At 43.9% G+C, this 15,282-nt stretch overlaps 9 non-coding genes across 9 annotated transcripts; all 9 read left to right on the top strand.

Moving 5' to 3' along the window:
• Window positions 1–5,753: 5,753 nt before the first annotated feature.
• Window positions 5,754–5,825, top strand: trnae-cuc (transfer RNA glutamic acid (anticodon CUC)). Its single transcript has one exon. It is a non-coding gene; the product is annotated as a tRNA-Glu (tRNA).
• A 2,012-nt stretch (window positions 5,826–7,837) lies between these two features.
• trnae-cuc (transfer RNA glutamic acid (anticodon CUC)) lies at window positions 7,838–7,909 on the top strand. The gene has a single exon. It is a non-coding gene; the product is annotated as a tRNA-Glu (tRNA).
• A 1,296-nt stretch (window positions 7,910–9,205) lies between these two features.
• Window positions 9,206–9,276, top strand: trnae-cuc (transfer RNA glutamic acid (anticodon CUC)). The gene has a single exon. It is a non-coding gene; the product is annotated as a tRNA-Glu (tRNA).
• A 1,805-nt stretch (window positions 9,277–11,081) lies between these two features.
• Window positions 11,082–11,153, top strand: trnae-cuc (transfer RNA glutamic acid (anticodon CUC)). The gene has a single exon. It is a non-coding gene; the product is annotated as a tRNA-Glu (tRNA).
• A 638-nt stretch (window positions 11,154–11,791) lies between these two features.
• On the top strand, window positions 11,792–11,863 carry trnae-cuc (transfer RNA glutamic acid (anticodon CUC)). The gene has a single exon. It is a non-coding gene; the product is annotated as a tRNA-Glu (tRNA).
• Window positions 11,864–13,048: 1,185 nt separating this feature from the next.
• On the top strand, window positions 13,049–13,120 carry trnae-cuc (transfer RNA glutamic acid (anticodon CUC)). Its single transcript has one exon. It is a non-coding gene; the product is annotated as a tRNA-Glu (tRNA).
• Window positions 13,121–13,404: 284 nt separating this feature from the next.
• trnae-cuc (transfer RNA glutamic acid (anticodon CUC)) lies at window positions 13,405–13,476 on the top strand. Its single transcript has one exon. It is a non-coding gene; the product is annotated as a tRNA-Glu (tRNA).
• A 1,185-nt stretch (window positions 13,477–14,661) lies between these two features.
• On the top strand, window positions 14,662–14,733 carry trnae-cuc (transfer RNA glutamic acid (anticodon CUC)). Its single transcript has one exon. It is a non-coding gene; the product is annotated as a tRNA-Glu (tRNA).
• A 284-nt stretch (window positions 14,734–15,017) lies between these two features.
• trnae-cuc (transfer RNA glutamic acid (anticodon CUC)) lies at window positions 15,018–15,089 on the top strand. Its single transcript has one exon. It is a non-coding gene; the product is annotated as a tRNA-Glu (tRNA).
• Window positions 15,090–15,282: the final 193 nt, after the last annotated feature.

The following is a 15,282-nucleotide window of genomic DNA, read 5'->3' as shown; positions in this document are numbered from 1 at the left end:
TAGGCTGACTGATTGCACTGATTTGATCAGACAGAGAACCCCTCTATTTGCCACATTAGGTAGTATGAACTGGCTGCACCCCAAAATTGAAAGTGGATTGTTCTTCTACTTCGCTCCATGTGTGAACTCCCGCTCAAAGCCTCGTGTTCAACTGCTGAATGTCTTTTAAACCTCGAAGTTGGCCTCTTTACTTTCACGGTATGAAGCTGAAAATAGATCTAATATATGTACTGTGTATTGCAATGTAGTTGGTGCCATATCAAGCCTTGGTACTTTATTGCGAAATTGTAGAGTTAACGTGGTTGATAGCAACAGTATCTAGCTAGCAGCAGGCCGGCGGTCAGATGTCAAAGCTGTAGCTAGCTATAGTAGCTGACATTAGTTCCAGAGAGCCTACTATTGCAATAAAAAGAGACTGGTTGCAAATAGCTGACAAAAACAACTGACAATGGTTATATATGAGCTACAAAAATTATGTAGATACAAAATACTTTTGTCTACTACATTTGTGGTAACATCTATCAATGGAACTTGTGATGGATCAGTTTAATTGCTCTACCACAATACTCCAATGCGCACGTGCGTCCCCTATTACCTATTGCAGGATTTACACTCCCATTCCACCAGGAACATTCTATCAAGCCTTACATATAGTAAAGTAAAAAAAAACGAGCAATATTTTTGTGTTTTTTTCTATTTTATGAAGATCCCCAATATGAATTGATTTTAAATTTAAAGGTGCTCAGGCAATACCCTGGTTAGCTCAGTCGATAGATCATGAGAATCTCAATCTCAGGGTTGTGTTTGAGCCCCACGTGGGGTGCTCTGTTTGTTTTTATGGAAACCTAACTATTTGCAATTTGAATTAAACCCACATGTTCAATGTGTAGAACTCGTTTGGCTGCTGGCATTATTACCAGTGTTCTTTGCGTTAGATATACAAAGGATAAAGAATTACTTACTAATGTAAACTAATCTCGATATTGATAATGCTTCTTCAAAGAGTGAGTACTGCATATCAATGATGATATTGATGACTCATAAAATAGCAGTACTTTTGTGCCCTATAGCAATACTTTGTTTGTACTAGTCAATATGCCCAGCCAGTCCAGAAACAACCCATAGCACCATATCTATCATTTGAAACAGTGGCATTCAAAGTTGGGGTCGTGACCCCAGTGGGGTGGGATGGGGCTGCAATAAATTATTGGGGAAAAAGTTGGGGTCCCAAGAAATTCTAGCAGCAGAAATGTGTCGGTCCCCCCTGAAAAATTTGGAATAATACTGATTTAAAACAACCCCTAGTGCCAGAACTATCCTTTAAGATCTACTCAAAAGTGTTGGCTATGGAGTAAGGGCATGTTGTCTGGCCCTCTGGCAGTTTCTATGGGGGTACCACAGGGTTCAATTCTCGGGCTGAGTCTTTTCTCTGTATATATCAATGATGTCGCTCTTGCTGCAGGCGATTCCCTGATCCACCTCTACGCAGACAACACCATTCTGTATACCTCTGGGCCTTCCTTGGACACTGTGCTAACAAACCTCCAAAAGAGCTTCAATGCCATGCAACACTCCTTCCGTGGCCTCCAACTGCTCTTAAACACTAGTAAAACCAAATGCATGCTTTTCAACCGTTCACTGCCGCACCTGCCCGCCCGACTAGCATCACCACCCTGGACGGTTCCGACCTAGAATATGTGGACAACTATAAATACCTAGGTGTCTGGTTAAACTGTAAACTCTCCTTCCAGACTCATATTAAACATCTCCAATACAAAATCAAATCTAGAATCAGCTTTCTATTTCGTAACAAAGCCTCCTTCACTCACGCCGCCAAACTTACCCTAGTAAAACTGACTATCCTACCGATCCTCGACTTCGGCGATGTCATCTACAAAATAGCTTCCATTACCCTACTCAGCAAATTGGATGCAGTCTATCACAATGCCATCTGTTTTGTTACCAAATCACCATATACCACCCACCACAGCTCTAGTCTGCTGGCCCTCGCTACATATTCGTCGCCAGACCCACTGGCTCCAGGTCATCTATAAGTCTATGCTAGGTAAAGCTCCGCCTTATCTCAGTTCACTGGTCACGATAACAACACCCACCCATAGCACACGTTCCAGCAGGTATATCTCACTGATCGTCCCCAAAGCCAACACCTCATTTGGCCGCCTTTTCTTCCAGTTCTCTGCTGCCAGTGACTGGAACAAATTGCAAAAATCGCTGAAGTTGGAGACTTTTATTTTCCTCACCAACTTTAAACTTCAGCTACCTGAGCTGCTAACCGATCGCTGCAGCTGTACATAGTCCATCTGTAAATTGCCCACCCAATCTACCTACCTCATCCCCATACTGTTTATATTTTATTTACTTTTCTGCCCTTTTGCACACCAGTATTTCTACTTGCACATCATCATATGCTCATTTATCACTCCAGTGTTAATCTGCTAAATTGTAATTATTCGCTCCTATGGCCTATTTATTGCCTACATCCTCATGCCTTTTGCACACACTGTATATAGACTTTCTTTTTTTTCTACTGTGTCATTGACCTGTTTATTGTGTTATTGGCTTGTTTATTGTTTACTCAATGTGTAACTCTGTGTTGTTGTCTGTGTCACACTGCTTTGCTTTATCTTGGCCAGGTCGCAGTTGTAAATGAGAACCTGTTGTCAACTAGTCTACCTGGTTAAATAAAGGTGAAATAATAAATAAATGTAAAAAAAGGGCTAGGGCTTGTTTTTGGGATGGGGCCCATAGGTTCCATCTAGCTTTGAAAATGATTTTTGCAGGTTATTAAACATACAGTAACAAACAAATTGTGAACCGATTCGTGAACTTTATCCTTCCCTGGTGGTCTAGTGGTTAGGCTTTGTCGCTCTCAACACCGCAGCCAGGGTTTTATTCCTGATTAGGAAACTAGTCTTTTGCGCCTTGTTTACTTGTGCAACCAGTCACAATGAATTTAGTTTGTTATCGCACATATGTACCATTTCAAATTGTGAACCGATTTGCCCAGCAGGATCCTTCCCTGGTGGTCTAGTGGTGCATAAGTCCCTCCTGCAGCAAAGCACCCCCACAACATGATGCTGCCACCCCCGTGCTTCACGGTTGGTATGGTGTTCTTCGGCTTGCAAGCCTCCCCCTATTTCCTCCAAACATAACAATGGTCATTATGGCCAAACAGTTCTATTTTTGTTTCATCAGACCAGAGGACATTTCTCCAAAAACTACGATCTTTCTCCCCAAACTGTAGTCTGGCTTTTTTATGGCGGTTTTGGAGCAGTAGCTTCTTCCTTGCTGAGCGCCCTTTCAGGTTATGTCGATATAGGACTCGTTTTACTGTGGATAGAGATACTTTTGTACCTGTTTCCTCCAGCATCTTCACAAGGTCCTTTGCTGTTGTTCTGGGATTGATTTGCACTTGGCTGATTTCTTTTGATTTTCCCATGATGTCAAGCAAAGAGGCACTGAGTTTGAAGGTAGGCCTTGAAATACATCAACATGTACACCTCCAATTGACTCAAATGATGTCAATTAGCCTATCAGAAGATTCTAAAGCCATGACATCATTTTCGGGAATTTTCCAAGCTGTTTAAAGGCACAGCCAACTTAGTGTTTGTAAACTTCTGACCCCACTGGATTTGTGATATAGTGAATTATGAGTGAAATAATCTGTCTGTAAACAATTGTTGGAAAAATGACTTGTGTCATGCACAAAGTAGAAGTCCTAACCGACTTGCCAAAACTATACTTTGTTAACAAGAAATGTGTGGAGTGGTTGACAAACAAGTGTTAATGACTCCAACCTAAGTGTTTGTAAATTTCTGACTTCAACTGTCTGTACCATTTCAAAATGTGAACCGATTTGCACTGCAGTATCCTTCCCTGGTGGTCTAGTGGTTAGGATTTGGGTCTTTCACCGTCGCGGCCCGGGTTTGATTCCAGGTCAGGGATCTAGTCTTCGCTCCTTGTTTACTTGTGCAACCCGTCATAATGAATTTAGTAGGTTATTGCACATCTGTACCACTTCAAATTGCGAACTGATTTGCCCTGCAGTGTCCTTCCCTGGTGTTCCAGTGGTGCACCAGTCCCTCCTGCAGCAAAGCTCCCCCACAACATCATGCTGCCACCCCCGTGCTTCACGGTTGGTATGGTGTTCTTCGGCTTGCAAGCCTCCCCCTATTTCCTCCAAACATAGCAATGGTCATTATGGCCAAACAGTTCTATTTTTGTTTCATCAGACCAGAGGACATTTCTCCAAAAACTACGATCTTTCTCTCCAAACTGTAGTCTGGCTTTTTTATGGCGGTTTTGGAGCAGTAGCTTCTTCCTTGCTGAGCGCCCTTTCAGGTTATGTCGATATAGGACTCGTTTTACTGTGGATAGAGATACTTTTGTACCTGTTTCCTCCAGCATCTTCACAAGGTCCTTTGCTGTTGTTCTGGGATTGATTTGCACTTGGCTGATTTCTTTTGATTTTCCCATGATGTCAAGCAGTTTACAGACAGAAATAATCTGTCGGTAAACAATTGTTGGAAAAATGACTTGTGTCATGCACACAGTAGAAGTCCTAACCGACTTGCCAAAACTATACTTTGTTAACAAGACATGTGTGGAGTGGTTGACAAACGAGTCTTAATGACTCCAACCTAAGTGTTTGTAAACTTCTGACTTCAACTGTCTGTACCATTTCAAATTGTGAACCGATTTGCACTGCAGTATTCTTCCCTGGTGGTCTAGTGGTTAGGATTCGGCGCTCTCACTGCCGCGGTCCGGGTTCGATTCCCAGTAATGGAACTAGTCTTATGCGACTTGTTACTCGTGCAACCTGTCACAATGAATTTTGTCAGTTATCGCACATATGTACCATTTCAAATTGTGAAACGATTTGCTCTGCAGTATCCTTTCCTGGTGGTCTAGTGGTTAGGATTCGGCGCTCTCGCAGCCGGGGTTCTATTCCCGGTCAGGGAACTTGTCTTTGCTCTTTGTTTACTTGTGCAACCTGTCATAATGAATTTAGTAGGTTATCGCACATCTGTACCACTTCAAATTGCGAACCGATTTGCCCTGCAGTGTCCTTCCCTGGTGTTCGAGTGGTGCACCAGTCCCTCCTGCAGCAAAGCACCCCCACAACATCATGCTGCCACCCCCGTCCTTCACTGTTGGTATTGTGTTCTTCGGCGTGCAAGCTTCCCCCTATTTCCTCCAAACATAACAATGGTCATTATGGCCAAACAGTTCTATTTTTGTTTCATCAGACCAGAGGACATTTCTCCAAAAACTACGATTTTTCTCCCCAAACTGTAGTCTGGCTTTTTTATGGCGGTTTTGGAGCAGTAGCTTCTTCCTTGCTGAGCGCCCTTTCAGGTTATGTCGATATAGGACTGGTTTACTGTGGATAGAGATACTTTTGTACCTGTTTCCTCCAGCATCTTCACAAGGTCCTTTGCTGTTGTTCTGGGATTGATTTGCACTTGGCTGATTTCTTTTGATTTTCCCATGATGTCAAGCAGTTTACAGACAGAAATAATCTGTCTGTAAACAATTGTTGGAAAAATGACTTGTGTCATGCACACAGTAGAAGTCCTAAACGACTTGCCAAAACTATACTTTGTTAACAAGACATGTGTGGAGTGGTTGACAAACGAGTCTTAATGACTCCAACCTAAGTGTTTGTAAACTTCTGACTTCAACTGTCTGTACCATTTCAAATTGTGAGCCGATTTGCACTGCAGTATCCTTCCCTGGTGGTCTAGTGGTTAGGATTCGGCGCTCTCACCGCCGCGGCCCGGGTTCGATTTCCGGTCAGGGAACTAGTCTTTTGCGACTTGTTTACTCGTGCAACCTGTCACAATGAATTTTGTCAGTTATCGCACATATGTACCATTTCAAATTGTGAAACGATTTGCCCTGCAGTATCCTTTCCTGGTGGTCTAGTGGTTAGGATTCGGCGCTCTCGCAGCCGGGGTTCTATTCCCGGTCAGGGAACTAGTCTTTTGCGACTTGTTTACTTGTGCAACCTGTCACAATGATTTTTTTATGTTATTTCACATATGTACCATTTCAAATTGTGAACCAATTTGCACTGCAGTATCCTTCCCTGGTGGTCTAGTGGTGCACCAGTCCCTCCGGCAGCAAAGCACCCCCACAACATCATGCTGCCACCCCTGTGCTTCACGGTTGGTATGGTGTTCTTCGGCGTGCAAGCTTCCCCCTATTTCCTCCAAACATAACAATGGTCATTATGGCCAAACAGTTCTATTTTTGTTTCATCAGACCAGAGGACATTTCTCCAAAAACTACGATCTTTCTCACCAAACTGTAGTCTGGCTTTTTTATGGCGGTTTTGGAGCAGCAGCTTCTTCCTTGCTGAGCGCCCTTTCAGGTTATGTCGATATAGGACTGGTTTACTGTGGATAGAGATACTTTTGTACCTGTTTCCTCCAGCATCTTCACAAGGTCCTTTGCTGTTGTTCTGGGATTGATTTGCACTTGGCTGATTTCTTTTGATTTTCCCATGATGTCAAGCAGTTTACAGACAGAAATAATCTGTCTGTAAACAATTGTTGGAAAAATGACTTGTGTCATGCACAAAGTAGAAGTCCTAACCGATTTGCCAAAACTATACTTTGTTAACAAGACATGTGTGGAGTGGTTGACAAACGAGTCTTAATGACTCCAACCTAAGTGTTTGTAAACTTCTGACTTCAACTGTCTGTACCATTTCAAATTGTGAACCGATTTGGACTCCAGTATCCTTCCCTGGTGGTCTAGTTGTTAGGCTTCGGTGCTCTAGCCGCTGCGGCCCCGGTTCGATTCCCGGTCAGGGAACTAGTCTTTTGCGACTTGTTTACTCGTGCAACCTGTCACAATGAATTTTGTCAGTTATCGCACATATGTACCATTTCAAATTGTGAAACGATTTGCCCTGCAGTATCCTTTCCTGGTGGTCTAGTGGTTAAGATTCGGCGCTCTCGCAGCCGGGGTTCTATTCCCGGTCAGGGAACTTGTCTTTGCTCTTTGTTTACTTGTGCAACCTGTCATAATGAATTTAGTAGGTTATCGCACATCTGTACCACTTCAACCTGTCATAATGAATTTAGTAGGTTATCGCACATCTGTACCACTTCAAATTGCGAACCAATTTGCCCTGCAGTGTCCTTCCCTGGTGTTCGAGTGGTGCACCAGTCCCTCCTGCAGCAAAGCACCCCCACAACATCATGCTGCCACCCCTGTGCTTCACGGTTGGTATGGTGTTCTTCGGTTGTGCAAGCTTCCCCCTATTTCCTCCAAACATAACAATGGTCATTATGGCCAAACAGTTCTATTTTTGTTTCATCAGACCAGAGGACATTTCTCCAAAAACTACGATCTTTCTCGCCAAACTGTAGTCTGGCTTTTTTATGGCGGTTTTGGAGCAGTAGCTTCTTCCTTGCTGAGCGCCCTTTCAGGTTATGTCGATATAGGACTGGTTTACTGTGGATAGAGATACTTTTGTACCTGTTTCCTCCAGCATCTTCACAAGGTCCTTTGCTGTTGTTCTGGGATTGATTTGCACTTGGCTGATTTCTTTTGATTTTCCCATGATGTCAAGCAGTTTACAGACAGAAATAATCTGTCTGTAAACAATTGTTGGAAAAATGACTTGTGTCATGCACACAGTAGAAGTCCTAAACGACTTGCCAAAACTATACTTTGTTAACAAGACATGTGTGGAGTGGTTGACAAACGAGTCTTAATGACTCCAACCTAAGTGTTTGTAAACTTCTGACTTCAACTGTCTGTACCATTTCAAATTGTGAGCCGATTTGCACTGCAGTATCCTTCCCTGGTGGTCTAGTGGTTAGGATTCGGCGCTCTCACCGCCGCGGCCCGGGTTCGATTTCCGGTCAGGGAACTAGTCTTTTGCGACTTGTTTACTCGTGCAACCTGTCACAATGAATTTTGTCAGTTATCGCACATATGTACCATTTCAAATTGTGAAACGATTTGCCCTGCAGTATCCTTTCCTGGTGGTCTAGTGGTTAGGATTCGGCGCTCTCGCAGCCGGGGTTCTATTCCCGGTCAGGGAACTAGTCTTTTGCGACTTGTTTACTTGTGCAACCTGTCACAATGATTTTTTTATGTTATTTCACATATGTACCATTTCAAATTGTGAACCAATTTGCACTGCAGTATCCTTCCCTGGTGGTCTAGTGGTGCATCAGTCCCTCCTACAGCAAAGCACCACCACAACATCATGCTGCCACCCCCGTGCTTCACGGTTGGTATGGTGTTCTTCGGCGTGCAAGCTTCCCCCTATTTCCTCCAAACATAACAATGGTCATTATGGCCAAACAGTTCTATTTTTGTTTCATCAGACCAGAGGACATTTCTCCAAAAACTACGATCTTTCTCGCCAAACTGTAGTCTGGCTTTTTTATGGCGGTTTTGGAGCAGTAGCTTCTTCCTTGCTGAGCGCTCTTTCAGGTTATGTCGATATAGGACTGGTTTACTGTGGATAGAGATACTTTTGTACCTGTTTCCTCCAGCATCTTCACAAGGTCCTTTGCTGTTGTTCTGGGATTGATTTGCACTTGGCTGATTTCTTTTGATTTTCCCATGATGTCAAGCAGTTTACAGACAGAAATAATCTGTCTGTAAACAATTGTTGGAAAAATGACTTGTGTCATGCACACAGTAGAAGTCCTAAACGACTTGCCAAAACTATACTTTGTTAACAAGACATGTGTGGATTGGTTGACAAACGAGTCTTAATGACTCCAACCTAAGTGTTTGTAAACTTCTGACTTCAACTGTCTGTACCATTTCAAATTGTGAACCGATTTGCACTGCAGTATCCTTCCCTGGTGGTCTAGTGGTTAGGATTCGGCGCTCTCACCACCGGGGTTCGATTCCGGGTCAGGGAACTAGTCTTTTGCGACTTGTTTACTCGTGCAACCTGTCACAATGAATTTTGTCAGTTATCGCACATATGTACCATTTCAAATTGTGAAACGATTTGCCCTGCAGTATCCTTTCCTGGTGGTCTAGTGGTTAGGATTCGGCGCTCTCGCAGCCGGGGTTCTATTCCCGGTCAGGGAACTAGTCTTTTGCGACTTGTTTACTTGTGCAACCTGTCACAATGATTTTTTTATGTTATCGCACATATGTACCATTTCAAATTGTGAACCGATTTGCACTGCAGTATCCTTCCCTGGTGGTCTAGTGGTTAGGATTCGGCGCTCTCACCGCGTGGCCCGGGTTCAATTCCCGGTCAGGGAACTAGTCTTTGCTCTTTGTTTACTTGTGCAACCTGTCATAATGAATTTAGTAGGTTATCGCACATCTGTACCACTTCAAATTGCGAACCGATTTGCCCTGCACTGTCCTTCCCTGGTTTTCAAGTGGTGCACCAGTCCCTCCTGCAGCAAAGCACCACCACAACATCATGCTGCCACCCCCGTGCTTCACGGTTGGTGTGGTGTTCTTCGGCGTGCAAGCTTCCCCCTATTTCCTCCAAACATAACAATGGTCATTATGGCCAAACAGTTATATTTTTGTTTAATCAGACCAGAGGACATTTCTCCAAAAACTACGATCTTTCGCCCCAAACTGTAGTCTGGCTTTTTTATGGCGGTTTTGGAGCAGTAGCTTCTTCCTTGCTGAGTGCCCTTTCAGGTTATGTCGATATAGGACTGGTTTACTGTGGATAGAGATACTTTGTACCTGTTTCCTCCAGCATCTTCACAAGGTCCTTTGCTGTTGTTCTGGGATTGATTTGCACTTGGCTGATTTCTTTTGATTTTCCCATGATGTCAAGCAGTTTACAGACAGAAATAATCTGTCTGTAAACAATTGTTGGAAAAATGACTTGTGTCATGCACAAAGTAGAAGTCCTAACCGACTTGCAAAAACTATACTTGGTTAACAAGAAATGTGTGGAGTGGTTGACAAACGAGTGTTAATGACTCCAACCTAAGTCTTTGTAAATTTCTGACTTCAACTGTCTGTACCATTTCAAATTGTGAACCGATTTGCACTGCAGTATCCTTCCCTGGTGGTCTAGTGGTTAGTATTTGGGTCTTTCACCGTCGCGGCCCGGGTTCGATTCCAGGTCAGGGATCTACTCTTCGCTCCTTGTTTACTTGTGCAACCTGTCATAATGAATTTAGTAGGTTATCGCACATCTGTACCACTTTAAGTTGCGAACCGATTTGCCCTGCAGTGTCCTTCCCTGGTGTTCAAGTGGTGCACCATCCCTCCTGCAGCATAGCACCCCCACAACATGATGCTGCCACCCCCGTGCTTCACGGTTGGTATGGTGTTCTTCGGCTTGAGAGCCTCCCCCTATTTCCTCCAAACATAACAATGGTCATTATGGCCAAACAGTTCTATTTTTGTTTCATCAGACCAGAGGACATTTCTCCAAAAACTATGATCCTTCTCCCCAAACTGTAGTCTGGCTTTTTTATGGCGGTTTTGGAGCAGTAGCTTCTTCCTTGCTGAGCGCCCTTTCAGGTTATGTCGATATAGGACTCGTTTTACTGTGGATACAGATACTTTTGTACCTGTTTCCTCCAGCATCTTCACAAGGTCCTTTGCTGTTGTTCTGGGATTGATTTGCACTTGGCTGATTTCTTTTGATTTTCCCATGATGTCAAGCAAAGAGGCACTGAGTTTGAAGGTAGGCCTTGAAATACATCTACAGGTACACCTCCAATTGACTCAAATGATGTCAATTAGCCTATCAGAAGATTCTAAAGCCATGACATAATTTTCGGGAATTTTCCAAGCTGTTTAAAGGCACAGCCAACTTAGTGTTTGTAAACTTCTGACCCCACTGGATTTGTGATATAGTGAAATATAAGTGAAATAATCTGTCTGTAAACAATTGTTGGAAAAATGACTTGTGTCATGCACAAAGTAGAAGTCCTAACCGACTTGCCAAAACTATACTTGGTTAACAAGAAATGTGTGGAGTGGTTGACAAACGAGTCTTAATGACTCCAACCTAAGTGTTTCTAAATTTCTGACTTCAACTGTCTGTACCATTTCAAATTGTGAACCGATTTGCACTGCAGTATCCTTCCCTGGTGGTCTAGTGGTTAGGATTCGGCGCTCTCACCGCCGCGGCCCGGGTTCGATTCCCGGTCAGGGAACTAGACTTTTGCGACTTGTTTACTCGTGCAACCTGTCACAATGAATTTTGTCAGTTATCGCACATATGTACCATTTCAAATTGTGAAACGATTTGCCCTGCAGTATCGTTTTCTGCTGGTCTAGTGGTTAGGATTCGGCGCTCTCACCGCCGCGGCCGGGGTTTGATTCCCGGTCAGGGAACTAGTCTTTTGCGACTTGTTTACTCGTGCAACCTGTCACAATGAATTTTGTCAGTTATCGCACATATGTACCATTTCAAATTGTGAACCGATTTGCACTGCAGTGTCCTTCCCTGGTGTTCAAGTGGTGCACCATCCCTCCTGCAGCATAGCACCCCCACAACATCATGCTGCCACCCCCGTGCTTCACGGTTGTTATGGTGTTCTTCGGCGTGCAAGCTTCCCCCTATTTCCTCCAAACATAACAATGGTCTGTAAACAATTGTTGGAAAAATGACTTTTGTCATGCACAAAGTAGAAGTCCTAACCGACTTGCCAAAACTATACTTTGTTAACAAGACATGTGTGGAGTGGTTGACAAACGAGTCTTAATGACTCCAACCTAAGTGTTTGTAAACTTCTGACTTCAACTGTCTGTACCATTTCAAATTGTGAACCGATTTGCACTGCAGTATCCTTCCCTGGTGGTCTAGTGGTTAGGATTCGGCGCTCTCACCGCCGCGGCCCGGGTTCGATTCCGGGTCAGGGAACTAGTCTTTGCTCTTTGTTTACTTGTGCAACCTGTCATAATGAATTTAGTAGGTTATCGCACATCTGTACCACTTCAAATTGCGAACCAATTTGCCCTGCAGTGTCCTTCCCTGGTGTGGTCGAGTGGTGCACCAGTCCCTCCTGCAGCAAAGCACCCCCACAACATCATGCTGCCACCCCCGTGCTTCACGGTTGGTATGGTGTTATTCGGCATGCAAGCTTCCCCCTATTTCCTCCAAACATAACAATGGTCATTATGGCCAAACAGTTCTATTTTTGTTTCATCAGACCAGAGGACATTTCTCCAAAAACTACGATCTTTCTCCCCAAACTGTAGTCTGGCTTTTTTATGGCGGTTTTGGAGCAGTAGCTTCTTCCTTGCTGAGCGCCCTTTCAGGTTATGTCGATATAGGACTGGTTTACTGTGGATAGAGATACTTTTGTACCTGTTTCCTCCAGCATCTTCACAAGGTCCTTTGCTGTTGTTCTGGGATCGATTTGCACTTGGCTGATTTCTTTTGATTTTCCCATGATGTCAAGCAGTTTACAGACAGAAATAATCTGTCTGTAAACAATTGTTGGAAAAATGACTTGTGTCATGCACAAAGTAGAAGTCCTAACCGACTTGCAAGCTTCCCCCTATTTCCTCCAAACATAACAATGGTCATTATGGCCAAACAGTTCTATTTTTGTTTCATCAGACCAGAGGACATTTCTCCAAAAACTACGATCTTTCTCCCCAAACTGTAGTCTGGCTTTTTTATGGCGGTTTTGGAGCAGTAGCTTCTTCCTTGCTGAGCGCCCTTTCAGGTTATGTCGATATAGGACTGGTTTACTGTGGATAGAGATACTTTTGTACCTGTTTCCTCCAGCATCTTCACAAGGTCCTTTGCTGTTGTTCTGGGATTGATTTGCACTTGGCTGATTTCTTTTGATTTTCCCATGATGTCAAGCAGTTTACAGACAGAAATAATCTGTCTGTAAACAATTGTTGGAAAAATTACTTGTGTCATGCACACAGTAGAAGTCCTAAACGACTTGCCAAAACTATACTTTGTTAACAAGACATGTGTGGAGTGGTTGACAAACGAGTCTTAATGACTCCAACCTAAGTGTTTGTAAACTTCTGACTTCAACTGTCTGTACCATTTCAAATTGTGAACCGATTTGCACTGCAGTATCCTTCCCTGGTGGTCTAGTGGTTAGGATTCGGCGCTCTCACCGCCGCGGCCCGGGTTTGATTCCCGCTCAGGGAACCAGTCTTTTGCGACTTGTTTACTCGTGCAACCTGTCACAATGAATTTTGTCAGTTATCGCACATATGTACCATTTCAAATTGTGAAACGATTTGCCCTGCAGTATCCTTTCCTGGTGGTCTAGTGGTTAGGTTTGGGCGCTCTCGCAGCCGGGGTTCTATTCCCGGTCAGGGAACTAGTCTTTTGCGACTTGTTTACTTGTGCAACCTGTCACAATGATTTTTTTATGTTATCGCACATATGTACCATTTCAAATGGTGAACCGATTTGCACTGCAGTATCCTTCCCTGGTGGTCTAGTGGTTAGGATTTGGCGCTCTCACCGCCGCGGCCCGGTTTCGATTCCCGGTCAGGGAACTAGTCTTTGCTGTTTGTTTACTTGTGCAACCTGTCATAATGAATTTAGTAGGTTATCGCACATCTGTACCACTTCAAATTGCGAACCAATTTGCCCTGCAGTGTCCTTCCCTGGTGTGGTCGAGTGGTGCACCAGTCCCTCCTGCAGCAAAGCACCCCCACAACATCATGCTGCCACCCCCGTGCTTCACGGTTGGTATGGTGTTCTTCGGCATGTAAGCTTCCCCCTATTTCCTCCAAACATAACAATGGTCATTATGGCCAAACAGTTCTATTTTTGTTTCATCAGACCAGAGGACATTTCTCCAAAAACTACGATCTTTCTCCCCAAACTGTAGTCTGGCTTTTTTATGGCGGTTTTGGAGCAGTAGCTTCTTCCTTGCTGAGCGCCCTTTCAGGTTATGTCGATATAGGACTGGTTTACTGTGGATAGAGATACTTTTGTACCTGTTTCCTCCAGCATCTTCACAAGGTCCTTTGCTGTTGTTCTGGGATTGATTTGCACTTGGCTGATTTCTTTTGATTTTCCCATGATGTCAAGCAGTTTACAGACAGAAATAATCTGTCTGTAAACAATTGTTGGAAAAATGACTTGTGTCATGCACACAGTAGAAGTCCTAACCGACTTGCAAGCTTCCCCCTATTTCCTCCAAACATAACAATGGTCATTATGGCCAAACAGTTCTATTTTTGTTTCATCAGACCAGAGGACATTTCTCCAAAAACTCCGATCTTTCTCCCCAAACTGTAGTCTGGCTTTTTTATGGTGGTTTTGGAGCAGTAGCTTCTTCCTTGCTGAGCGCCCTTTCAGGTTATGTCGATATAGGACTGGTTTACTGTGGATAGAGATACTTTTGTACCTGTTTCCTCCAGCATCTTCACAAGGTCCTTTGCTGTTGTTCTGGGATTGATTTGCACTTGGCTGATTTCTTTTGATTTTCCCATGATGTCAAGCAGTTTACAGACAGAAATAATCTGTCTGTAAACAATTGTTGGAAAAATTACTTGTGTCATGCACACAGTAGAAGTCCTAAACGACTTGCCAAAACTATACTTTGTTAACAAGACATGTGTGGAGTGGTTGACAAACGAGTCTTAATGACTCCAACCTAAGTGTTTGTAAACTTCTGACTTCAACTGTCTGTACCATTTCAAATTGTGAACCGATTTGCACTGCAGTATCCTTCCCTGGTGGTATAGTGGTTAGGATTCGGCGCTCTCACCGCCGCGGCCCGGGTTCGATTCCCGGTCAGGGAACTAGTCTCTTGCGACTTGTTTACTCGTGCAACCTGTCACAATGAATTTTGTCAGTTATCGCACATATGTACCATTTCAAATTGTGAAACGATTTGCCCTGCAATATCCTTTCCTGGTGGTCTAGTGGTTAGGTTTGGGCGCTCTCGCAGCCGGGGTTCTATTCCCGGTCAGGGAACTAGTCTTTTGCGACTTGTTTACTTGTGCAACCTGTCACAATGATTTTTTTATGTTATCGCACATATGTACCATTTCAAATTGTGAACCGATTTGCACTGCAGTATCCTTCCCTGGTGGTCTAGTGGTTAGGATTCGGCGCTCTCACCGCCGCGGCCCGGGTTCGATTCCCGGTCAGGGAACTAGTCTTTGCTCTTTGTTTACTTGTGCAACCTGTCATAATGAATTTAGTAGGTTATCGCACATCTGTACCACTTCAAATTGCGAACCAATTTGCCCTGCAGTGTCCTTCCCTGGTGTGGTCGAGTGGTGCACCAGTCCCTCCTGCAGCAAAGCACCCCCACAACATCATGCTGCCACCCCCGTGCTTCACGG

The sequence above is a fragment of the Salmo salar genome, chromosome 08 (assembly GCF_965601325.2).
Source record: "Salmo salar chromosome 08, fSalSal1, whole genome shotgun sequence".
Taxonomy (NCBI): domain Eukaryota; kingdom Metazoa; phylum Chordata; class Actinopteri; order Salmoniformes; family Salmonidae; genus Salmo; species Salmo salar.
Note: the sequence above shows the minus strand (reverse complement) of the source record. Positions and strands in the feature narration are given on the sequence as shown.